Source organism: Pinus tabuliformis, chromosome 4_1 (assembly GCF_031772625.1).
Source record: "Pinus tabuliformis cultivar Carrire ecotype Pingquan chromosome 4_1, CPIR1, whole genome shotgun sequence".
Lineage (NCBI taxonomy): Eukaryota > Viridiplantae > Streptophyta > Pinopsida > Pinales > Pinaceae > Pinus > Pinus tabuliformis.
The window spans coordinates 89,434,982-89,461,784 of record NC_142303.1 but is presented as its reverse complement, the minus strand read 5'-3'; positions in this window follow the sequence as shown (position 1 = coordinate 89,461,784).

Genomic DNA, 26,803 nt, shown 5'->3' with positions numbered 1-26,803 from the left:
GTGAACTCCTTTATCATATCTGTGTTATGGGCTTGCTCTGTTTTACTTATTTGCAATTTTACTTGTAATTATCAGAAGAAATTTCGGTGTAAATCACATTCAGTAAATCGTTGTCGACGCGTTTCAAACCAACCAATGTGGTTCATCGTCAAGACGAGTTGAAGAAACAGATCCAGCGTTGCATGTCAAATAGTCTGCGCAGAGCCTCCAACGGCTAATTTTGACTTAGGGATCAAAGTCAACAAACCATTTTTATAATTTTAAAGGAAGTTAGTTAATTCGATGACCATACCTTTAATATATATATATATATATATATATATATATATATATAGATATATATATATATATATATATATATATATATATATATATATATATATATATATATATATATATATATATATATATATAATAATTTTATTGTTTAGAAATCTTCGGCAAAATCACATAACCAATATTTTGTCGACGCGTTTCGAACCAACCAGTGTGGTTCATCGTCAGGACAAGATGAAGAACTGATCTGGCGTAGCGAGAATAAATAGATTGTGCAGAGATTCCAACAGCTAAATCCTAACGGCTAATTTTGACCAGGTCAAACCCCTAAATTAGATATTTAATATTTCTCGAAGAAAGTAAAATAAGGTAAATTAAGGAAATTCAATTGTTAATTTAAGAAAAAGAATAATATTAATATTATCCCAAATATTAAGAAAAATTGATATTCTAATAATAATGGTCATATTATGTAATAATTAATCTATATAACCTACAAGTAAAGACAACCCATTACTAATAATATTAGAATTTATTTATCCTAGGTAATTTATTAATAATAATCTAATGGTAAGATAGATCATGATTTTTAGAATAAATCATAAATAATGTTTAAAATTCTTGGTCAATAATAAAAAACAATATATGTAAATTAAATCATCTATATCTACTAATAATTATTATTTCTAGAAATTAGTTATAATAGGTAAAACCCTAATCTAGGGTTATTAATATTAAAATAATAATAATATTAATATTAATATTAATATTAATAATATAATTGAACAAGGACTGGCATGGCGGGTCGGAAACGGTGAAAGTATGAGGATTGGCAGGGATCCGTGGGTGGGGTGCAGTGAAGACTTTGCTCTCTCTCCCGGATTGCTCCTTAATAATTTTAATCGGTGTTTAAGTTAATAGTTAGTTAAAAAAGTATCATTTAATAATTAAAAATTATAAGTTATTTGTAACTTAAATGGGATTTAGTTATATGGAAGAAATTTAAGATAATAGTTAGTTAGAATAAATATATAGAGGAATGAGAAAATAATAAAAATTAAATTAAATAAATAAACATAAAAATAAATAAATAAAATAAAATAAATAAAAATCAATTAATAACGTAGCTGGTAAAGGTTAAAGTTAAAAATAAATAAATAAATAAAAATAATAATAATAATAATAAATAAATAGATAAAAATAATACATAAATAAATATATCAAAATAAAATAAAATAAAATAAAAATAAAATGAATAATGATAATAATACAAATATTAAAAAAAAAGAGCGACACAAAATAAAAAGAAGGGAAAGACCATTAGAACACCAGAGATCAAGAACGATAAATCCTAAAAGGAAGGAAAGGACAGGGCTCTAGGGGGACAACGAAAGCTCGAAAGGATAAAAAAGGCGGGGGGGGGGGGAGAAAGACTAGGAAGAAAGGGTAGGGATCCAACAGCTACTGATCTTCCTCATGTGTTTTTAAACAACTAATTAACCTCATGAATTGCTCATAAAATACACATAACACTTGACACATAGTCCTTCAAATTTTGGTTAAGACGAGACGATCTTAGACACATTTTAAATACTTATGAGGTAGCTTACATAGAATTAACAAGTTTTCCCAACATTTCAAATCACTTGTGGACTGTTGGAGGGTATCGTGAGAGTGGACCAAGTGTGGACGTGATTGAGCACTTATGGTCTGCTAGAGGATAATGTTATAGTGTCCAAGTTGGAGCTTGATGTGCAACACCTTGGTGGACAAAGGTAGTTGCTAGAGTGGTAGTTGTTGAACTCAAGGGTTAACGAACCAAAGTAGTAGTTTTGAAACCCGAGACTTGTGTGTGGAGGACTTGTAAAACAAATATGGGCTATTCCTCCTAGTTCGTGTTCATTGTGGGAGATGAACATCTTGTAGTGATAGGTGACAACCCTTCGTGCCTTATGTTGGTCTTCGTCGAAGCAACATAGAAAGGCCATAGTGGGTTGAAGTCCTTGACTAGTTGAGGAGCAACAGTGGGCAGATTGATATTTGTTCACAAGTGGAGCTGTGAACAACTCGATAGGAGTCTTGATGTGTTGATGCGTTGATGACGAATGATCAACTAGTGAGCAGATTGGATAGCCGAGCTTTAGTGGTCAGATGGACTTGGAGTATTGATAGAGGCAGGAGTTCCAGAACGGGAGCCGAAGGACTGGTCAGGTATAGGGTACGACTGAGAGGGACTGAGAGAACAAGTTACATAAGCCAGAGGGTTGAGTGTCTTGTTGAAGGAAGATTAGTTGTCGATGCACTGACACCAAGCCCCAATTTTGTATCATGTACTAGTGGATGTATGAGGGTCATTATCCCTGGTAGATGAGCCCTACAGTGTTGTATTATATGTTGTTTAATATAATGAAGTTGGGTTGAAAATTGTTAAACATTGTCGGCATATTCTGTGCATGTGTGATTTACTGATGTTTATATTCTGTTGTGCTAAGTAATATCATTGAGATTCTTAATTTGGTAGTGTCGGAAATTTTAAGATTCTATCCTAAATCCAAGATTGTGAAAATTCAACAGGGGTTTCTCTTTTTCACATAGCAATTGTTAGAGTGGCAAATTCTAACAAATTCCCATTCACATATTGAATTCACCTAACTCAATATATCTAAAATACAAACTCCAAATAATTTTGAAAATCAAATGCATACCTCAACAAATACCAATACAACTCAAACCAAACTTCTCCTATTGTGTCATTATCTCAACAGGTGCAAACTTTGCAATGTAACCACAAGCATATCCCCATTTACTACCATTTTCCTGCGTTCACCCACTGTAGAGGAAATTACAAAGAATTTCTTTAGAATTGTAGAGAAAAGTCAAGTTATACTCTCCTCAGCTGCATAGAACTCTTGCAACAATTACCCAAGCCATCCACTTGAAATAGATTATCTTCCATAAAATAATGAGATCTGATTCTGGTGATGATACTCATCGATTATATCAAAAATCACATAGCTTGAATTGCTTTGAGACTGCGAACAATCATCTCTTCTGTAATTTATGGTTGCAGACTATAAAACTCATCGATGGATGGATGGAATTCTATGCAACAAATAGGAATTACATTGATTCCTCTCATCTCATGTCATCTCTGAACTCGTTGGAGTATCCAACAGTGTATATATAGTTGTGCCAATCTGCTTACTTTTGTCTTCTGCTCTATTGCTTTAGCTAGGTGGTCATTATGGTGGTAGTCTTTATCATGAGTCATGGGCCAAGAGAATAGAAGAGACACTAATAACCAAACAAGAAAACAATATGTGTGCATGCAACTTATGGTTTGTCTGTCCATACAAGTTCCTTATCCACTCCTCGATGTGCTCAGTCGAGATTACATCCAACGTACATGTCGGCATTCATGCGAAGGAAAAATTGACTCCCAAAAACACAGACTTCAATAACCTTCAAACACGAGAAAGATAAAAAAAAATAATGCTCATCAATCTGCACTAGTCCGCGACTTTCCAGTAGAAATTGAAGAAAATGAGCAGCATGCCAATGTGGTGAATGAAAGGATCCATCCATCGTTCCGTCTTCAATTTCCTCTGACCCACCAACAGTGACCATTTTCGCCCTTTGCATGCAGTTGGGTGTTAGGTGATTCAATAGCACTATCCCTGAGATATGATATTAAGCATGCTGACAACCTTCAACATAGGGATTTTTGATCCAATTTAGGAACAAACTCACAGCGTATGATGCATAAACAAAACACAGATAAACCATTTAGGAACAAACTGCAGCAACACTCTTAGTTACTACTCTACTCTCTTGGATCCTGGTAACTCTCTCACGAGAGGCCGAGACCAGGCTCTGATACTTACATAAAAATGAGAGAACAAAGTATGAAGGAAGAAATGCGCAACTCTCGGATAAGGCTAGTTCAATTTGGAGACTGTATGTACTCACACTTCATTCAAACAAGAAAACACACTTATATAAAAACACACATATATAAGATTATAAATCAGTGTGGGAGTTTGAACAACTTTTTCATAAATAAGATTTAAAAATTAAATAAAATTCACAATCTCAATAATTAATCATAAAATAATCTAAGTTTTTTTTTGCATTTCCTTATTATTCTAAGTAACTTTTTATCTTTCAAATATCCCAAAAATCTATGAGAGTGCTAAATCCGTATATAAAATCAAAAACTTATTTTAAATAACAAAAATTAAAATTTAGCCCAAAAATGTAAATTTGTATTTTATTATATTTTTATTAAATTTATTTAACTTTCGTTAGTTAAGTTAATTAAAAAATTATTTATAAATATAATTTTAATTATTTAATCAATTTTAATTAATCAAATTAATTATTAATTTAATTTAAAAACCACCAGATTCAACAAACATATATATAATGCAATTAAAAAATACATAAAAATCATACTAATAAAACAAATATTAATATATACCATATAAAAATATAATTTATTATCAAATATTAATATATACAATATAAAAATATAATTTATTATTATTAATGTATACACTATAGTATAATTTAAAATAATAATAATAATAAATAATAATAGGTAATGCAATGTTATTCCCGAGTTACTTGGCTCTTCAAAGATACAATTTTAGTTTTTCAAACCCACCAAAGTTGACTAGGTCCCATGATGACGTGGGAGGAACACAAAGGAGTATGTATTTCACAATGGAGACATTGGAAAGACTTTAGAGTGGGGAAGAGCCCACACTCCACTCACGGCCGTACACCCACTCCCTCCACATTTACACTTCTCTCATTACCCTCTTTATTTTTGCCTTATTACATTCCATTTTGTTCATATGTTTTTTGTTTTATATTTTGTTTTTTTAATTATATTTCAATTGTTTATTTTCATTTTATTATTTATTTTATGTCTGTTTTTATTTTATTTATTTTATAAATATATGCTATTTAACATTTTAATATTTTAATTAATTAAAAAATAGCTTTAATTAAAAATGGTCCGGGACTGTATTTTTAAGTAAACTATTTTTTTTGGAATCTTGACTTTAACTAATCATATCTTGACTTCAACTAAATCAAATTGAGCAAATGAGGGATCCTTTGAAAGATTGTTTTGTGGAGAAGGATTTGGAAGTATTTGCATGATTATATTTAGTTATTAGACACTCTAAAAATTTATTAAAAGCGACAACTACGAATTTGCAACCAAAAAATCAATTTTTAAGTTTGTTTTAAAAAAAAATTGTTGGCCCAAAGTGGATTGTTGTTGCAAATTCATTTTAGAAAATCAATTTTTCAAATATTCTCTTCACAAAAAAGAAGGGGAAATATAGATATGGTTTTATTAATTTATTAAAGTAGATTTGGATTGGTTAATTTGTTTTTCACAATTTTGGAAGTCTGAGTTTTTCTCCATTTTAATTGGTTTTAATTTTTAATTTTATTGACTTTTTTGCAGAGCTTGTTCCAAAGGATGGGGAAAAGGAATCTTAGAGAAATGATATTACACCAACAAAGAAGACAAAGGTGTTCTTTTCAACTAAAATCAAAGATCTTAGCCAATCTTTTAACAACTCTCCTTTTTTAGAATTTGTTTTTATAATTATAAATAACAATTGGGAGGAGAAATGGTTCAAATTATCTGCAAAAAAGAGGGTTTTTTTTGCACTATTGTAGAAGACTGAATTTTGTGGAAGATTGGTTATCTTTGGACCAGATCTTAAGAGACTTGTTTCAACTCCAAAAAATTCCATGCTATCATGAAATGTTTTGCGAATGCATGTGCTCAATTTTTTTATCAAATCTACAACTTTTGTATGCTATTGTCAAAGTTAAAGGCTAGTTGATAGTCTTCAATTTAATTCAATATTGATTAAATTTTTTTTATCCAGATAAGTATTTGATTATTGGGTTTTGCACTATTGGAAATTTTAGTTAATTATATGTTTATTTAAACATTGAAAAGATATATTTTCATGATGGATCTGATTCATATTAAAGTTGGGCAGTGAATTTGAATAAATAGGAATGTTATCACTGCTACCTATTTAGAAGATTGATGACGAGTTTATCTTTATTTTAATCATGATTGTATTATGAGAACTATTTCCTTAATGCAATTATACCACTTATTTTGAATTCATTTTATTTGAATTTAGATATATGTTCAACAGAGATCTGATAACTATTTATCAGATAGCTAAATGTACATATTTGTTTGAATTAGTAGCAAGTCTTGAAACTATTTTCTTGTCTTGTAAACTTTATTTTTTTATTCTAAATTCAAGATGATCTAAATTTCAATCCCTTGCTCTTGTCACTGAGAGGGGGAATAATCCTTCTTTTAATCGAGATAGATTTAGGCTTTACTTTTGTTGCTTGCATAATAGATTAGATTGCATTTGTATTTAGATTAGTTTAATTTCATTCATAAAAGTTTCCTTACGCATGAGCAGTCTTATTGTTGGCTTGATCGAGCTCGTGTTAGCTTAAGGATTACTTTCTTGCAATGTTGTTGTAAGAGGGTAAACATGATTTATTTCTTCTTGTTGATAAGTAATTAGGAATGCCACAAGTAAACAGGGAGAGAAATGGTAATTGGACCCATTAGAACCAATCAAAATCACCATTACAAATAGATAAGGGCTTCATTGGGGCCTTGATCGGGTGATCTCTTTTAGTCATTTTTGGCCATCAACATTTTTGGTGCTAGAAGGAGGGCTACAAACAACTAGTCTCTTTTAGAGCCTTGTATTTTTAAAGTTTTATCTATTTACAATGGCTCCTTCTAAACTCATTTTATGGAGTTAATTCACTGGACTTGCACCTGCCACCACTCCAATAAAGATAGTAAATCTCTTGTCGAAAACAAAGTTTAATGGTGAGGAGAATGTTTATGTTTTTTATCGTGTTCTTCAATTTATTTTAAATTATAATGATTATGATTTTGATGAAGGTTTCATTTGCAATATATTTATTCTTATCTTGACAGATTTACCCAAAGACTGGTGTCGATCAATACCAATTTCCTTTGTACATACTTGGAATGAGTTTACAAGAATGTTCATCCATGATTTTTAGGACTACGATTATGACTTCGTATGTAATAAACCTGAAAGTCTTCGTAGATTTGAAGAGGAATCTTTTGAAAATTTTCTTATCATATTTGAATTAATTTGCTTACAATTTCAAGAACAAGATTTACCTCATAAAATCGAATTGATCGAATGGTTTTGACATATTGGTACACTTCACTATATTTATCATAGCTATAATGAACCTGAAGATATTATTTTTCTTAGAATATTTTCCACTATTGAAGAGCCTCTCGTTAGTAATAGAAAGGCCAACTCTCTTCAAGAAGAAAATGCAGAAATTGCTAATCAGACTTCTCAAGAAAGCATAATATCATCCAACATAAGCAATGTTGATCCCTAGAATTCTTTATATCATCATGCTATTGAATAATCAACTACTAATAAATCTGGAAATCAGTAAGCAACAAAATCAACAAACAAAATTCAACAAGCACATCAACAAGCAATAATTGAAATTGGAAATATCAACAATGTGCAATCCGCCACAAGTTTTTGAGGTTTCTTATGCTGAAATTCATGATCATCAACAAAGTTTGGGGAAGGCAAGAATTAATATTCAAGAGAGTGTGGCAAGCTAAATACATAATGAGCAATCTAAAATTTGCATTATGGAAAATGAGAAAGAATCTACAAGCAAAGAAATTTTCATGTTCATTTCTTTAAACAACTACTTCTCTAGGCTCTATCCTGGTCTTTTTGCTAACAATTAATTTGCTAATAATCCAACAATTCCTCCTTGCACAGATGTTATTCTAGAAAATAGAGGAACTATTATAAATTTTATAAATAATGAATTTTCAATTAGTTTTGATTGGGGCAAAGAGTCATTTAATCGTCACCTTTTCAATCGTATTGGAAATTGATTCAACATTGATTATTATTATCATATGTCTTATGACAAGGAAGATAATGCTAATGAAATTTTTCAAGTTATTTATGATGATGATTCTAAATTTGAGAATATTGAGTTATCCCATCAATCATTAAATTCTCTTGTTCTTGATACTCAAAATAAATCCATGTTTCAAGTTGAGGGATCTTCTTCTATTGATATCACTAAAAATGATTCTCATCTTGAATTACCAAAATGTCATGATGACTCTAATTTTATTGAAGAGAAATCCATTCCAATTCTTAATCTTTACATTATTCAAGTTCCCATTCTTCGTCATAGTCTAGAGCCCCCTTTTCATTCACAAGCAGATGCTAGTAATAGTTTTGATTGTAATATCTTGCTTGAAACTTGTGAGGAGGAAAATTTTCGAAATAAATCCCAATTATTTTATAACACTATCTGTAACAATAGTGTAAATAGTGATGCAATTTTATTATTTATGCTTCATTTATTATGGTTATTTTCATATTTATATACTTCTTTATTTTTCAATCCTTGGATATCCTGTGCTGGCATATTGAGCATTGAACATGTGTCAAGTGCATTAATGGATCAACGTGAAAATGAAATTCAAGTCCTTAGTCATGAAGAACAAGAAATTTTAATATTTCAATTTCATTTGGTGTTCATGTGATATTGGTGCATTATTTCTTCTCAAATGCATTTTCAACAAGAATCAACACTTGAGAGTATAACATTACAATTTGAAAACCATCTTATCTATTTAAAAATATTTTGATAAATTCATTGAATTTCAAACCTTATTTTCATGATCCATGTGAAAGTTGTATGGAAAGTTCAATTACACAGAAAATTTCTAGTATTCTGCCTCATGTACATAATACTAACATTTTTTCACAGGCTATAACATTTCAAGTTTTATAATTTGAATATAGTATCTTGTCCTGCTCTTCTAATTTGATTAAGAATATTAGTTTGTTGTGCTAAGATCGTCCTCAAATTAGAAACAAAATTTTATTCATGTGCTTAAGGATTCATGAGTTTTGCAAGTGAAAAATGACTTTTTACGTTAATTTTATGAGAAATTTTAACATAAATATGAGATTAAACAACAACATAAAAATGTACAGAACATCACCAAAAACACATCACAACAGGAACATGATGAAGGAGTTCACCCCTCCTGGGTTATGTCTCCTTAGTAAAGCTTCCAATGGCTTGGGCATCTCTATTATGCTCAAATGTGTAAAATGATGTGTTTACAATGCTCAAATGCTTCTGGAACCTACTCCAATCAGTCCAGAATGTCCAAAAATAGTTTAGAATCGTTCTACGCCCAATTTTGTTGAAAACTAGAGAAATATGAACTCTCCTAGTTTTCCCACTATTTGCTCAACATTTTCCCCAAAATCCAGTAACAAACCCGCAATTTTGCCTGAAATTCTGCTATCAGAGCAACATATTCCCCAATTTTCGGGCGGATTTATCGGACCTGTAGCTGGCCCATTAAAACCCACCAGCAATTACATTTAATGCTACTAATGTGGTCACATTGTACGCTTTGTAAAGGCACTTTGATTGGTGGTTTGGAGGCCGCCGGATCTGGTGGTTAGCATAATCATTGGCGAAGGATGGCCCCACATGGGTGGTTTGTATAACCACATGGGATGGCCCCACACGGGCTGACCCTCTTCCCAAACTACATGCACATGTCATTTAAATATAAATCACAATGTAAAGGGTTAAGAAAAATTGCGAATGGTGTGTTGGTAGAGCCTTTTTATTAGCATGGGGAGGTCATGGGTTCGACGCTCGATGCCTCTACCTGGTCGATAACAAACTTTTGGTGGCCTCTCGGGCTGCCAAATGGCGGCATCCAATTGGGCCACGTGTCAGGCCATGGTTGGTCATTCCACCAACCAATAAAAAATGTAGAATTTCCATGAGTACCAAGGTGCCACTTGGCACAACCTAATTTTCCCAGGGAAATTTAACCAAGTCAACTGCCACATACCCTTCCCAGTCAGCGCCATGCCAGAAGTATAGACTACTGACTGGGTTGTCCATTTTTTTTGAAAATTCGCTTGTTTTACAAAGTGGACAGAAGTCATTTTTGGAGTCATACAGAGTGTTTCATGCGAAATGAGTTGCACCAGATTCAGGATGACAAGCACTTCACGGTTGTTCAAGTTCCACACCATTCTGATGACTTTGATTTTTGAGAATAATTCTAAGCACCTGATCATTCCTCCCCACTGGAAGCCTTTTGGACCCCAAAAGATCACTTTCAGTTGTCTAGCAGGTGAGGGTACAGTTCCCTCACCTTTTCAATCTCTATCCATTTGTCTTTTGAAGGATTTATTCCCTTGAGCCCCACTCGAAGATATTCGACACTTACTCATTTCGATGTCCTTGTTCTGCTGTCAAATATAGTGTCTTGCTGAAGCTCATCAAGGAATTATGGAGAAAAGTATTCAATAGATGGAATTTGAATATTCTCTTCTTGATCTTCAATCAATGGAGGCTCATAAAACCTTAAGTTCTCAACATTAACAAGAACCTAAATTTGCATATATGAAGGAAAATCCAACCTAAAGGCATTGTTACCAATCTTTTCCAAAATTCTGAATGGACCATATCTAATTGGTTTTAGTTTTTTACCTTCTCCTTGGAGCATCTCTTTGCTAATGTGAAGCCAAAATTCATCACTGACTTGGAACTTATGATCTACATGATTCTTTTCGTGCCTTGCTTTGTACTTGCCTTGGCTCTTTTCAAGATGTTCTTGAACTCTTTTGTGTACTAATTGGATTTGTTCAATGAACTTTCTTGCTTTGTCTATGTCACTATGAGCATCAATAGCAACATCTTTGCCAAAAATGAAATCCAAAGGATATTTAGGAAAGTATCCCAAACATGCCTCAAATGGCATGTTTGAGTTAAAGAGTGCTTGGCTTGGTTGTAAGCATACTGAATATAGTGCAAATGTTCATCCCACAACTTAGGATGCTTGCTGCAATACCCATGAAGAAGATGTGTCACTGTTCTATTCACCACCTCTGTTTTACCATCTGTTTGTGGATGAAATGTTGTACTATTTTTTAGTTTGGTGTCCATGAATCCCCACAAGCTTGACCAAATATTCCCAACAAAGCAAGAATATTGATCAATAACAATGGATGTGGGCAATCCAAAATGCACCCATACATTCTAAAAGAATAACCGAGTAATTCTTTCAGCTGTAACTTTCTTTTTACATGGCACCAAAATACACATTTTGTTGAAGCTATTCACAACTACATACAAATAATCATGACCTCTTTTTGACAATGGTATACCTACTACAAAATCCATAGAAACACTCTCCCATGGTCATGAAGGAACTGGAAGTGGTGTGTACAATCATAACTTCCTATTGCTAGGCTTACTAAATGCACATAATGAACATCCTTTAATAAAATGTGACACACTTTCAAGCATACGAGGCCAATAAAAATACCTTTGTATATGTGTCGTCATCTTACTTACACTGAAATGACCAGCAATAAGAGAAGTATGTGCCTCTCTTATGATGTTGACTCTTCCCCCTTGTGAAATACAAAGCTTTCCAAGATGGTACAAGAAGTTATCATGCAAATGATAATCCAATTCCTCTACTTGGTTACCTTGACTCAAGCTTCCATAAACATCTTGAAATTCATTGTCTAATTCATATTGTTCAATATAACTTTCATGCAAAATAGAATTATGCTTGAGTAAAATAGTTGCACTAATAATAGGCCTAGAAATCATATCATCAACTTTATTGTAGATACCTTTCTTATACTTGACTACCAAGTGGAATTGTTGAAGAAAACCCATCCATTGGAAGTGCCTTGATTGCTGCAACTTTGATTGAGATTGCAAGTATTGCAATGGTTGATGATCAATGTGAATGATTGTTTCCTTACCCATCAAGTAGTGTTTCCACTTTTTCACACTTTGCACCAATGCATACAATTCCTTGTCATATGTAGGATAGTTAATCACTACACCATTAAAAGTTTCCAAATGAAAACAGATAGGCTTACCATGTTGCATGAGGACTGCACCCATGGCGTAGTCACTAGCATCAATTTGAATCTCAAATGATTGTCTCAAGTATGGAAGAGAAAGTACTAGAGTTGAACCGATATTTTCCTTCAATGCATCAAAGGCCTTTTTTTGTTTTCCTCCCCACTGAAAAACCTTTTTCACACTTTTCAATGGATGCAAAGGAGTTGCTATAAAAGAAAAAATAGCAATGAATTTTCTCCAATATTGGGCTGCTCCCAAAAAACTTATTACCTCAGTAACCGTCTTGGGCCTTGGCCAATTCAAAATGACATCAACCTTGGAGGGATCTATTTTCAACTCACCTCCTCCAATAATATGAACCAAGTAAACTAATTTTTTTTCCAAACTCACCCTTTGACATTTTAATATACAATTGTTCTTTCTTCAAGAAATCAAGTAATTTTCTCACATGCATGACATGTTAATCACGAGATTTAATGAAAATTAAGAGGTCATCTAAGTATAATATAACAAACTCATCAAGAAATGCCCTCAACACATCATTCATTACACGCATGAATGTAGCAGGAGCATTACATAAACCAAAAGGCATAACTATCCATTCAAACAAACCTCGTTTTGTTTTGAATGTTGTCTTCCAAATGTCTCCTTCAGCTATTCTAATTTGATGGTAGCCACTCCTTAAATCCAACTTAGAAAATAATTTGCATCTTTCAATTGATCAAGTAAATCATCTATTCTAGGTAGTGGGTAACAATTCTTTACCATAATTTTTTTCAATGCACGGAAGTCCACACACATGCGCCATGTTCCATCCTTCTTTGGCACCAAGACAATAGGTGAACCACATGGTGAGGAAAATGGCCTGATGATCCCTTTATCCAAAAAATCTTGAATTTTATTTTTAATTTATGAACTTTCCATCACTGACATCCTGTACATGCCAATGTTAGGAAGAGGAAATTTTTGTTGCAACTGTATTTCATTTTGGATTCCTCTCTTAAGAGGTAATCCTTTTGGTTCCTAAAACATCTCATAATATTGGTTAACTATATCAACCAATTCAGATTTCAATTTTGAATCACAACCTTTAAAAGCTTCATTATCAACATCATTCTTGGGTTTGATCATTAGAAGAACAAAATTCTTGCTTGAATTCACTAGTCTTTTCATCCGCCCCGCATTAACAAGTGAAAGATTTATCTTCTTGCTATGAGCTCTCACAATATATTCTACTCCATATTTTAACAAAGTCTATTTGTTTTCATTTCTATGGAAGATATATTTTCTATCATAGAGGTATGGGCTGCCCAAAACTATGCCATATATGCCTAATGGCACAACATCAAGCTCCACTTCATCTATGAAATTTGCAGTAACGGTAAATTTCAGTTTACACTTATAGTAACATGCAATTATGCATTTTCACACACCCATCCAAGTGGATATGGTTTATGATGTGGAATGGTTTCCAAGTTTGAACTTTTGACAATGTTTTTAGAGATAAAATTGACTTGAGAGCCACTGTCGAAAAGTGTATCAATTTTGCTCTGATTTGAGATCACCCTTATGTGAAAAAATTCTATCCTCTTCTTTTCATTTGAAGTTTCATTGTGTGAATTTGAAGTACTAGTGCTAGCAATGGATTCTTTTCCTTTTATACCCATGGTTATAATTTTTGTGTCATCACCTGAATCGGATCCCAAATCCTGTTGAGTGGTTGCAGTTGTCTTTTGTTTTCCCTTGTTGTTGAACTTTTTTGGTTTCATTTCGGGATGAAGCTTCCAACAATGTGCTTCATCACGACCCTCCTTGGAACAATGTTTTCATGTTAATTTCTTTCCTTCCTTCTTGATAGATGCATTTTTCTTTCCCTTCCCTTTGAAACTCCCTTTTTTTTCCTTTACTCTTAAATGGCTTTTTACTACCTTCTTCCAGAGTGTTTTTCTCTCTTGCCTCAAGATGAGTGGCTTGCACACACGCATCATCTAGATTATTGGGATTAAACATTAAGAGAGTATGCCTAAGGTAACTGTGTAAGCCCCCTATGTACTTCAGCAACATGTCTTGTGATTGCAAATCTACACCTAAAATTAAAGACCTTTTCCTAAATTCTTGGGTGTAATCTTACACATTTTGAACTTTAAGTTGTCTAAATTTTTGTGAATTCATGATGGGTTTCTACATATAATCTAGAGGGTATAGTTGTATTTTAATTGCAACAATGAAATTAGACCAAGAAAATGATATCTTACCATGTTTTTTTATCTTCTTGTGTCTTTGATTCCCACCATACTAGTGTTGCACCCTCCATTCTCAAGGAAGCTAATTGAATCTTTATGTCATCCTCTTGAAGGTTTTGAATTCTACAATAGACCTCCAACTGATGAATCCAATTATCAAGCTTCTCTGGATTCACTTCACCATTATACATGGTTAGCCCAAATTTAACATCAAGTTTTAGTAATGGTGATTTACCAGTTCCTTTTGAGGTATGTTGATGAGTATGAGTAAGGGTTGTGTTAGTGGAAGAGGGTGAAGGAGCCTGTGAAGAAGAAGATGAAGAAGATGGTGGAGAGGGTGGAGGTTTATCTCCGTTTCCATTACCTCCTCCTGAAGAACCTTCTCCTTTGGAGGTTTGGATATTTCACCCTGTAGCCTGGTATTCCTCTCTTCATAGAGGACCTTCACCATCTCTATCATATCAAAGAAAGCCTTCTTGAAGACCTTCTCATCTTATGTCACATTTTTAGGTTCTCCTTCATGAGACATGCTCTCTAGAGTCTCAACTACAACTTGAGGATGAACTAGCGTTGGAGATTGTGGCAACCTTTCCCTCTTTCCCCTTGACCCAACTTAAGGGCTTCCAACCAGCTTCCCTTCTCATCGTTTGAGTTTTAACTTTGTAGGCATGACATAAACTTGCAAAAAATTAAGTTATTCTTGCACAAAGAAAACCTAGTGCTCTGATACCAAAATGATCTGATTAAGAATATTAGTTTGTTGTGCTAAGATCCTCCTCATATTAAAAACAAAATTATATTCATGTGCTTAAGGATTCATGAGTTTTGCAAGTGAAAAATGAGTTTTTTATGTTAATTTTATGAGAAATTTTAACAAAAATAAGAGACTAAACAACAACATAAAAATGTACAGAACATCACTAAAAACATATCACAATAGGAACATGATTAAGGAGTTCACCACTCTTGGGCTACGTCTCCTTGGTACAGCTTCCAATGGCTTGGGCCTCTCTATTATGCTCAAATGTGTAAAAATATGTATTTACAATGCTCAAATGCTTCTAAAACCTACTCCAACAAGTCCAAAATGTCCAAAAATGGCTACCTAGCCTCTTTATACACCCAACTTGGTCAAAAACTGGAGAAGTTATGACCTCTCCTAGTTTTCTCACTATTCACTCTACATTTTCCCCAAAATCAGGTAACAAACCCGCAGTTTTGCCTGAAATTTCGCTACCAGAGCGTCAAATTCCCCAATTTTCGTGTTGTCAAACCAGTAACCGACCCATTAAAACCCACCACCGGTTACATTTAATGCTAATAACGTGGTCACATTGCACGATTTGGAAAGGCGGTTTGGAGACCGCCGGATCTGGCGGTTAGCATAACCGTCGGTGGTGGAGTATTCACATGGGCAGTTTGTATAACCACATGGGCTAGCCCTCTTCCCAAACTGTGTGCACATGTCGTTTAAATATAAACCACAATGTAAAGGGTTAAGAAACATTGTGAATGGTGTGTTGGTAGAGCCTTTTTATTAGCATAGGTAGGTCACAGGTTCGACCCCCGCTGCCTTCGCCCAGTCAATAACAAACTTTTGGTGGCCTCCCGGGCTGCCACGTGGTGGCCTCCGGCTAGGCCATGTGTTAGCCCATGGTTTGCCACTCCACCAACCAATAAAAATCATAGAATTTTCACCAGGACCAAGGTGCCACTTAGCACGACCTAATTCGCTGAGGGAACTTTGACCAAGTCAACTACCACATACCCTACCCAATCAATGCCATGTTAGCAGTACGAATTGCTGATTGTGTTATCCATTTTTTTTAAATTCGCCTATAAAGTGGAAAGAACTCATTTCTGGAGTCATACAGAGTCTGTTTCGCATGAAACCAGTTGCGTCAGATTCAAGATGACGAGCACTACATAGTCATTCAGATTCCACACCATTGTGACGACTTTGATTTTTGAGCATAATTTTGAGCACTTGATCATCTTCATGCAAACCTCTCCAACCATTAACAAATCTTCATCCTAATTTTTACGAAGTTGTAGAAACTTGGTTGAAGAATAATTTTCAAGAGAGGTTTATCGTAAATAATTTTCTTTTCCTGAACTTCTTAGAAATTCATGTACATAATGGGTTGAATTTTCCTTTCAACAATTTGATAATCATTTTCTTTTTTAAACTATTTTTTTATATGTACATATATCCAGGAATAAAAGAGTTTGATTGGCTCCATTGGAAGTACAATTTTACTTAATTTTAATCTGCTTTGTAGAATAGGATTAGGAGTAGAAGTAGTTTAGTTAGATTGTTTTTTTTCTTGTTTTTCTTAACAATGTAGGCATAAGAATAAGTGAACAACGAGCTTTATATTGTGTCAATAAAATCTAATCATGAACATGTTGAGGGAATTTTACGCTCATTCATTAGATTTTTGACGAAATATGCTTTGCTTTACATGTACTTCGCTCCAAAAATTTATGAGATGAATTTAATGATGTATGTGTGTTTGTTTGATGTAGTTGAATATTTGTGCATCAATTGCGGAAATTAATTACAGAGCTAAATCTTTCAATCACTCCCTCCTCCATTAAGAAATAAGGCAAATCTTTTTTGGAAAGACATATAATTAGAACAAAATTTCTAGAACTTGAAAGAATCACGAAGATTTGACCAAGGTTTATCCTTGTCTATTTCCATGCCACTGGTCATTCTTAAAATTCCTTATTTTCTAAGGTTGCGTTGGGTCAAACCTTTTTCATAGAAATTGTTCTCCTATCTTAGAGGTAATCATCCTATACCTTTTCTTTTGGTTGCTCTCTTTCTTTCGTAAACTTCGGGATAACTCAATGTCTACATGACCATCCAATTTGCATGCCATATGCACATAGGCGCCTCTTTACTTACACTACCTATGATTTTATTTGGCATTTTCTTCTTTCCTTCCACGTGATCCCAAAGCCACATTATCCTAACCATCCCTTAGAGTGCACTCTTTGTATCTTCCGCATTTTAGTTTCCAGGCTTATGTAAGCATGATGTGTGGGCCTGTCTCCACATGGCTTCTCCTCATAATCGCTCTCTCGTATATGAATTGGCCCACATGCTACATCCCACCTCTTGCTCTTCCACAACAGTATATTTCATAGATAATGTAGGACCATCCATAATTATCACTGACCAAGAGGTCAAAATCATTTACTAGAGGCATTGGTTCCTCAATCAGTGGTTTGTTAAGCTAGGATTTGTTTTAAATTTTCCATATAATTTATTAAAATTAGACAATTTTTTATAGTTTGATTAATTTTCCCCAAATTGGTCCTCAGATCCTATCTTCAAGGATTTGAACCAAATTGATGTAATTTTAAATATTTCTTTGATTAATGAGAGAAAAAAGTCACTTAGAGTGTGAGAGTGCAATTTTTCCTATGAGAACTCTGAATATCATAACCAATCCTTCTGCAATTTTATTTTTGCAAATTTCTGTAAACCTATGTTTTTCATTATCATACTTGAGACCTATAAAACACCCAATTTTAGCATCCAAGTGATTGTAGGAAGTTGGCGAAGAGAGAGGAGTTTGTTTAGAAGTGTCGTACAACCAAGAAGAGAGGCACAAAGTATGTAGAGAGAGTTGAGAGGAGTCAAAGTATTGAAACCAAGATTAACACTAAAAAGGCCAATGCTTAGGAATTTTTTACTTTGAGAAAATTCTGTCGATTTTTGAAGCCCGGAACCATTTTTTGACAGAATCTCGTAACAAAGTCTTAGCTTGGAAAGCCAGGAAAGCCCAGATCCTGTAACTTTATTTTAATAGAGCCGGGGACCAGGGACCATCAAGTGATGTTGACGAAAGCTTATTTCTGTCTCTCCAATCTATCAAGTGCCGGAGGAGTTACCTGGAGGTGGTTTAGATCGAAGAGCCCGGAAAACCCAGAGTCTCGTAAGTTAATTAAATTGAACACCAGGACCAGGGGACTAGGGAACATCAAGTGTCGATGACATAAATATCGTTTCCTGGATCTATTAAGTGACGAGGTTGTGGGGTCTGCAAGGAATAAAACGCTTGGAGATGTTTTCCTTTGTTAAGGGTTACGTGGGCCAACTCAAAATGTCGGAACCTTGTAACCATTTCTAATTAAATTTTAAAAAGAGATGACGTCATGGGGATGCAGGGTTTGTATAGAACTATAAAGGAGTCTACGGGATTATTTGCAGACATTTTTCTTTGTAATCCTCCCATTGTATTAGATCTTCTCACTACATATTTTTACACGTATTTGATCTGTGGGATGAAGGAAGTGTCATATTGAAGGAACCAACTCCAAAAAGGATGATTTAAGAAAATATTTGTTGATATTTGCATCAAGTGGTATCAGAGTAGACCCTGTGTCTACTTCAGGAATAGGAGAAGGAATCATGCCACCCAGAGTTGAGATAAGTGTTGGACAAGGCACAAGAGGACAAGGACAAAGGCCAAGGTATTATGGGAAATGAAACGGGCTAGAGGAGAGAATGGCAGCAATGGAAACAAGTCATCACAGATAACCAAAAGTTGGAGATGAGAGTTCTGAGGAGGAAGAAAATATAGAAGAAGAAGTAGCAAAAGAACCAATAGAGGCTAAGGTTCTAAGGGTAGTTTTGGGTTCTGTCATGAAACCAAAACTAGATCTATCTTCCTACATAGGAAGTATGAATCCAAAGGAGTTGATTGACTGGATCACAGAGATGGAAAAGTTCTTTGAATATGAGGAAATGGAAGAGGAGAAGAAAGTCAAGTTTGTAGTGACAAGGTTGAAAGGACATGCAGCTCTATGGTGGGATGGTGTGTAGACAAAGAGGAGGATAAAGAATAATAAAAACATCAAGAGCTAGGACAACATAGTAGAAAAACATAGAGGTAAGTTTCTACCCAAAGATTACCAACTGACATTGTTTAGAATTATTCATAACCTTAGACAAAGAGGCATGAGAGTAAGGGAATAAACAAAGGATTTCTACAAAGTGAGAATTAGAGCTGGATATGTGGAATATTCTACAAAAAATAGTGCAAGGAACATTAATGGGCTCACATTGGACATTCAAGATGAAATAAGTTTATTTTCACCAAGGATAGTAGAGGAGGCATACCAATTGGAATTGAAGGAAGAAGATAAGTTTGAAAGGAAACAACCAGGAAGAGGAAAAGGTGATGCGAAAAGAAGAGGACAACAACAAAGTAAAGGGAGGTCTACTGCATCTAAGGATGGGGTTAGTAGCTCTAGTCCAATACTATAATAGGAAGGTAATTCCAGAGGCCAAAGATATTCTTCCAAAGGAGGAGGAAGAGGAAGGAGAGAGGTTCGTTTCTACAGGTGTGGAAATCTTGGACATATGGCATATGATTGACCATAGAATAGAGAACTAGGCCAAAGGAATGTTGTTGCAAATCCAGTAGAAGAGGAAGAGGAAGAGGTACATGAAACAGAGAATGTGCCAGAGACAGGGGAGGCCTTGATGATGAATAAGTTGTTGATCAAGCATGAGAAGTAATTTATTGAGCCAGTGCAAAGGATATCCTTGTTCTGGATTGCTTGCAACGTCCAAGGTAAGTGTTGTAATGTAGTGATTGATAATGGTAGCATAGATAACTTAGTTTACATAGAAGTTGTAGAGAAGCCGCAGTTGAAGAAGTAGAAGCAACCAACACCCTACAAGGTGTCTTGGCTACAAAAGAGACATCATGTTTTGGTCAATTAATAGTGTGAGGTTGAGCTACAAATTGGTAGCTACAAAGAAAGGATTTTGTATGATGTGATGTCGATGGATGTGTGTCACATTGTGCTTTGAAGACCATGGCAATTTGATCAAAGTGTGGTGCATGATGGCAATAAGAAAACTTATAAGTTCTAGAAGGATGGTATTGAGCATACTTTGTTGCCATTACAGGAAGAAGGAACTTCTAGAAGCAGTGTTGATGAGTAGGAATGCATTTCTATAGCAGAGCTAGAAGAGGTAAAATTTTCTATTATTTTTAATCCTACAGTAATTATTACTTCTAGTATTATCTCTGATTTTCCTATAGAAATTCAAGAGATGCTAGAGGAGTATCATGATATTGTGGTGGATGATTTTCCAAGTGAGTTTCCACCAGTAAGGAGTATCAGTCATCACATTGACTTGATACTAGGAGCTAGTTTGCCTAATAAAGTTTCCTACCACATGACACCTAAAGAGAATGAGGAGATGAGAAAGCAAGTGACAGAGTTATTGGATAAGGTACAGATCAGAGAGAGTCATAGTCCATGTGTAGTACCTATAATGATGACTCCAAAGAAGGATGGTGGATGGCACATGTGTACAAACTCTAGAGCTTTGAACAACATTACAAGAAGGTATCGTTTTCCCCTGCCAATTACGATTATAGACACCCCAGCTAAACAAAAGGAAAGTCTCCATCACCTATGAATGGGGAAGCCTGAAAACGTCCACCTGGAGAGAAAGGATTAAAATGTTGGACACAAAGACCTCTTTACAGGATGTTGAGACTGTTCTACAGGAAATGCTAGCTAAGCTAAGAGAGACTGAGAAATTGGAGGAAAAGGAAGCCAAACAACCATAGGAAGAAGGAAAGACAAGGAAACATCTGATGAACAACAAAGGGAGGACAAGCTGCAAGCTGAGGTTGAGGCACTAACAAAACTGCTACAGGAAAAGGAGCACAGGCAGTGGGAAGAAGCAGAGAGAAAAGTATGGTTTCATGACTGAGAAGAGGACATCACTTCAGAAGCTTGGCATGATAGGGAGGCCACCAAGGCCATCAAAGATGAAGAGATATATTAGTTGCTCAGAGGATGAGCAACAGTTTCAGTAGGGGGCTGATGATGAGCCCCAAAAATGGATAATTATATGGGCTCATTCAGCCTCCTAATTTGACTTAATCCACCATTCTCATTATTTTATTGCATGTTTTTGATTATATTTATGCTAATAGAGTGAATTGGGTTAGTCATTATGCCAATAAGTCTAATGGGTGCTTTGTGCAGTTTTTTGGTCAATTTTGAGACAAAATTGAAGGTTTTAATGAGCACTTGGCAGTCAAATTCGTGGAAGAACAAGGGAGATGATTTATAGGAAGGTGTCCCCTTCAGTTATGGGCCCTTACTTCGAATTCTCCACCATCAGCTCGGAGTTCAAGGGCCACCAAATCGATTATCACAAGGGCAACCGAGCAAGGGCTAGTAAAGGTGCTGTTAACTACAAGTTTTGGCAGCCAAGTTCCTAAAGTTTAGGAGGGCTATTGGGGTCCTAAATTTGTATAAATAAGAAGGCTTAGGACCTCATTTCAGTTAGTCACTTGGTAGGCAGAAGTTAGCTAGTTTGTAGTTCGATTTTAGTCATTTTTTGGGCAGTAGGTTAGCTTTGCATTTCAGCACATTTTCAAGCTTTTCCTTGTGGACAGTTTTTTATGTAACTATTATTTCTTGAGCAATAAAGATGAATCCAACTTTGCACCAGCTCTAATCTTCCTTAGGAGGCTGTAGCTCTTGGGGTTGGGCCCAACTCAAGTGCCCAGTACCTCCTTTGTTTACCTTCATGTGTTTTTGCTGCATTCCTAGAATAAAATCTGCTATTTAGATTTAAATCTTGTTTTGTTGTTTAGGTTGCTTTTGATGATTAAAAAGGATTTTCATGTTCAGATTGATTTGATAGGTTAATAACAGAGAAGATCCTCAGAAAAAGGCTATCAAGCACCTCTGATCTCACCTCTCCCTCAGTGGGACCATGAGCTGGGACCAAAGGTGACTTTGCTGCCAACAAAAACACTTTCTTTGCTTCACCATGCAACTGTTAGTGTTGTATTCTCATTTGCAGAAGTTGATACCAATTTTGGTTAGATGATCAGGTCAATGATTGCTTAGTTTGCATAGCATTTCACATTATTTCGTTGCAAATAAACTGTTGTTCATTTTCCTTGCTGTTATTTAGGTCAAATTAGGTCAAGATAGCTAGATCTTGGGTTTGCATAGTCTTTGTTTGGTCAGTTTTAGAAAATTATGGGCAGATCACCTGTATTACCTCTCTATCTACCTTTCCTCCATCATATAATCTGCTCCAACCCTTAATCCATTATTCCTACCCTTCATTTGCCATACTTTTCCCACCTTGCCCTAATTTCTACATTTTTGTGCATCATCGCTTCCTCCATCCTTGAACCAAATCCAATCGCTCCTTAGCCTCATGCGCTAGGTCCTAGACCCCTTAACATCCTTATCCAACCTCCATGTCCACTTTCCCACCATTTTTCCTCCATCAACCCTCCAAAATCCTCTTTTCGGAACATCCTGTAGAAATTTCAGAACATCCTGTAGAACCCGTGCAGACTTCCTATAGAAGCTCACGAAAGCGGCTTCTTGATAGCCAAACTCTATGAAACTCTTTGGAAGGGTGATAGTGACCCCTTAGGCCCTCTTCAAACCTTCCTAACCTCCTGCAAGAACTTACTCTCGCCAATCCACCTCTGCACAGTCAAAAACAGTTAAAGCACATGCACAATAATTCTGCCAACTTACTCAAAAATACAAAAAGATGTTTCTTTTTAGATTTCACTTCAGAAGTAGCTTACTCAAATGCATTTTACCTTTCTAAGAGTCAATGGAATTCCTTTCTGTAGCTTTCATCATTTCTCTTGCACCAGTAGGGTTAGTCGGTAAAACTAGGGTACTAGGGTTTGCATTTCCTTTCCGCTTTCAGTTTCTTTCTGCAAGTAGCTTAGCCTCCTTTGAGTTAGCTTTCATCCATCAATTAAAAAGCTTCTTCTAAGAGCTCATAGAAGTTGGCTTAAGCTCCTAGCAGACTTGTGCCAGCTGATCAAGTGACAGCCGCGGCAAGAGCTAGTACTTGTGCATACAGCACCGTCGCTTCCAAGTTTGTTACGAACTATCGGGTTGATAAAATTAAAGAAGGGAGTTCCAGGAGTTGCAAAATTATTGCTGCAATACTGGGGCCCACTAGTCACTTAAGGAGATTGTTGTTTTTAAAAATACCAGTCCCGGTTGGGTGAAAAAATTAAATCTGTCGATTATGCATTTAAGTTAACAAAATGAGGAAGGACTAGTCCAAGTGTCCTTCAACTTAAACAACAAGAAAATCATGGGAAAGAGGTAGTTAATTGGTTGGGAATGGAAGGAATGGGGGACATTCATAAATAAATTTTCAGACATACACTCTCGCTCGCTCATGCATGAAAATAGGAATTGGAAGAAAGAGAGAACATTATGTGTTGGAAAGTGCTGTGTAAGAATAAAGATCAAAAAATGGGGAGATCAAATGACCCTTGATGTTGAATAAAATCTTGAAAAACAGGGCATCAACTGAGGAACTCTCTTTGTGAGAATTGTTGGGTGAATTATTTCAGAGAGCGTGGCTTGCCTGTAAAGCTAAAGAAACCACTAGAATCTTGTGGATGGACAAACCTATTATATTTGGGAAGAGTCACTCAACTCTTTGTGAGGGCTAAAGAACCACGAGGAGTTGCATTGGGAATGAAGCTCTGGTACTTGACTAATTGATGAACCACCTGGATAAGTGATTTCGTTAACCCATTAACAACTTACCCATTAAAGAGCATTCCTTATAGTGGATTCTCTTCTCCTTTAAGCAAGCTAAATATTATTTGTGGGATGTGTTAGCATGGATGTGAATATTCCTGAATAATGAGAATGATAAGTGTGTAGTTGGTGGATGAAGGCAATGCAACCTGGTGGCATCTTGTTTCAGCTATTTTTGTTAGTTAAACTCCTCAAAAGCACTCCAACTCAATATTTGGAATTTGACTCGAAGGTGATAGTAGCAAATAAGGCTTAGCTGCAGATTTCTATGGTTGGGTGGAGAGTTTTAGTTCCGATAATAGTTTCCAGATCTTCTAATTAATAAGATAAGTGAATGTTTTAGTTCTTGAAATATGCATGTTTGTAACATATTCACTGTGTTGGCTTCAGGCATGTAGTAATGTTTATTTGATGTCCAGTTGCATGGTTTATGCCTGAAAATTAAATCGGTCTGAATGTGATGAGACCTGGTATGATGTCAATCTTGTGCTTGAATGTATGATTTATGCCTATAGTTCAAATTATGAAGGAAAATTCCAATTTTTCTATGGAGTATTAATATTTTCGTAGCCTTCATGGGTATTTTATTCTCCCTGGTTACCTTCATAAGTTTGTTAAGTTTATTTCTCCCTCAAAAGAGCCCTGTGGATCTCTAGGATGAGATCAACTTGTTCCTCATAAATCATTGATATTCAAAGTGGTTTCAAACATATGAGAGTCCAAATGGATAGTTCCTTATTCAACATATTACATTCCAACCATCAAGAACCTAGGAAGGGTAACCCTGTTGTAAGCTTAGGAGGCTAACATGTTCCTTAGAAAAACTTAATGACGATAGTTGAGTCCTAGTGCAAGTCCAAACAATGAAAAAATTGTCGTGGTCAAGACATAGTTGAGTTCTTTCACAAATGGCTCTATATGTTATGCACAGCCTAAGCTTCATACATAACCACCATGGCCTTAATTAACCATACTCAAATTTTTTTGTAAGGAGAAATCCCTTTACCTTATTCATGGCCAAAGTATATTTTAATATAGCGAGAGTAAATGCATGAGACAAGTCTTTAACTAGAGCCTTATCGTTAACTAACTCCCTTCCTTCATCCATCATGACCACACATATAACCGTAGCCCCCACTGTCATATCTTGGAGTTAAGTACCATTCTACCCCTCCAAATATCTTAGATAAAAACCTCAAGCTTTTGTTCTATGACAAAGAAATTCTCATCTAGTACCGAACACAAACCCATCATAAGTTAGAACTCTTGGAGGAAACATTCTCACGGATAATGGCTTAGTGGCAAGTAGGAGTTCTTATTGATGATGGTTCTCAATGAGAACCCACCTTGAACAAATGTGGCAGGAACTAGATCAGCGGTAAGGGAGATCTCCATAGTATATTTCTCAATGTGAATTAGTTCTAGGATGATGTGTCTCAGAGGCCTCATCCCTGGAGGTTCAAAAGGAATTGCACGAGGGGGAATGCATGGGATGATAAGGATCGAGAGCACGTGGTAGGTCGTAATCATGGAGGAGGTTAGGGGAATGGGGTCTGCATTAACTACAACAAAAGGAGGAACCCAGGGTGACGTGTCCCAAGGATTCTTATCCTGGAAGTGCAAAGAGAAATCACGTGAAGGGAGAATTGGGGTGACTAAGCACCGAGACACTAGGGTGTGTAGTGGGATTCATGGACCAATTGGAAGGTGCTTGCAGTGTAGAGCATTGGATCCAGTGGGACACATAATCCTAGAGATTGGTGCCTAGTAGTTCAAAGGTAAGGCACATTTTGAAGGGAGTGGGGTGACTCAATGTCGAGACACGATAGCATACACGTGATCTTGGCTGCCCTCTTATTGGCGCAAACCAATCCCACAGTATAGGTCAACCTAGAAGGTTTTCCTTGAAGCAACTAGTGAAAATGTAAAGTATAAAAGGGTCGGGGGAACGAGAATGTTGTTCATAACTGATGTTACGTCAATTAAACATAGTTCCATTTATATAATTAAATGTGGTTGAAGTTTATGGGTCAATGGTTATGTGTGTGTGTGTGTGTGAGGACCAACACCATGAACATGTTAGCAAGTAATACATCCATGCCGAGTGGCATCGAAAGGTTAGCTAGGATAACCACATGGGAACGACATTGCGGTTGATGATATGGTGTCATATGATTTTCTAAAATCCAAATGGTCATATCTCTTGATTTAGAAGTCGAATTGAGATAAAATTTATCGACGAGACGAGATGAAATCAATGATGATATCTAATTAAGGTTTCAAATAAGTTGGAATATATCAAAAAATTTAGACCCCATTTCCATAACGACACTGTGGATCTTGGGTCTGCATAGTGACCACCTCCTTCTAATCATTGTTTAGGGCTAGGATTAGTATGGGGTGTGTTACAATATGGATCATAGATAAAATATTTCAATGTCAACACTCTCTCTCTATACTATATATGGTTAAACAAAAAAGATATGTATATATATTATATAGAAATTAGGTGAAAAAAGCTTTGAGGGTTAGCTCAATTGGTTGTGTTCCCTTCATTAAAGGACCTTGCTAAAGGGAGTTCACAAGGACAATTCTCCCTGATTCTATCAGGGCTAGGCTCTGATAAGGAGTCGATGGGAAGTGATCCCCTCAAG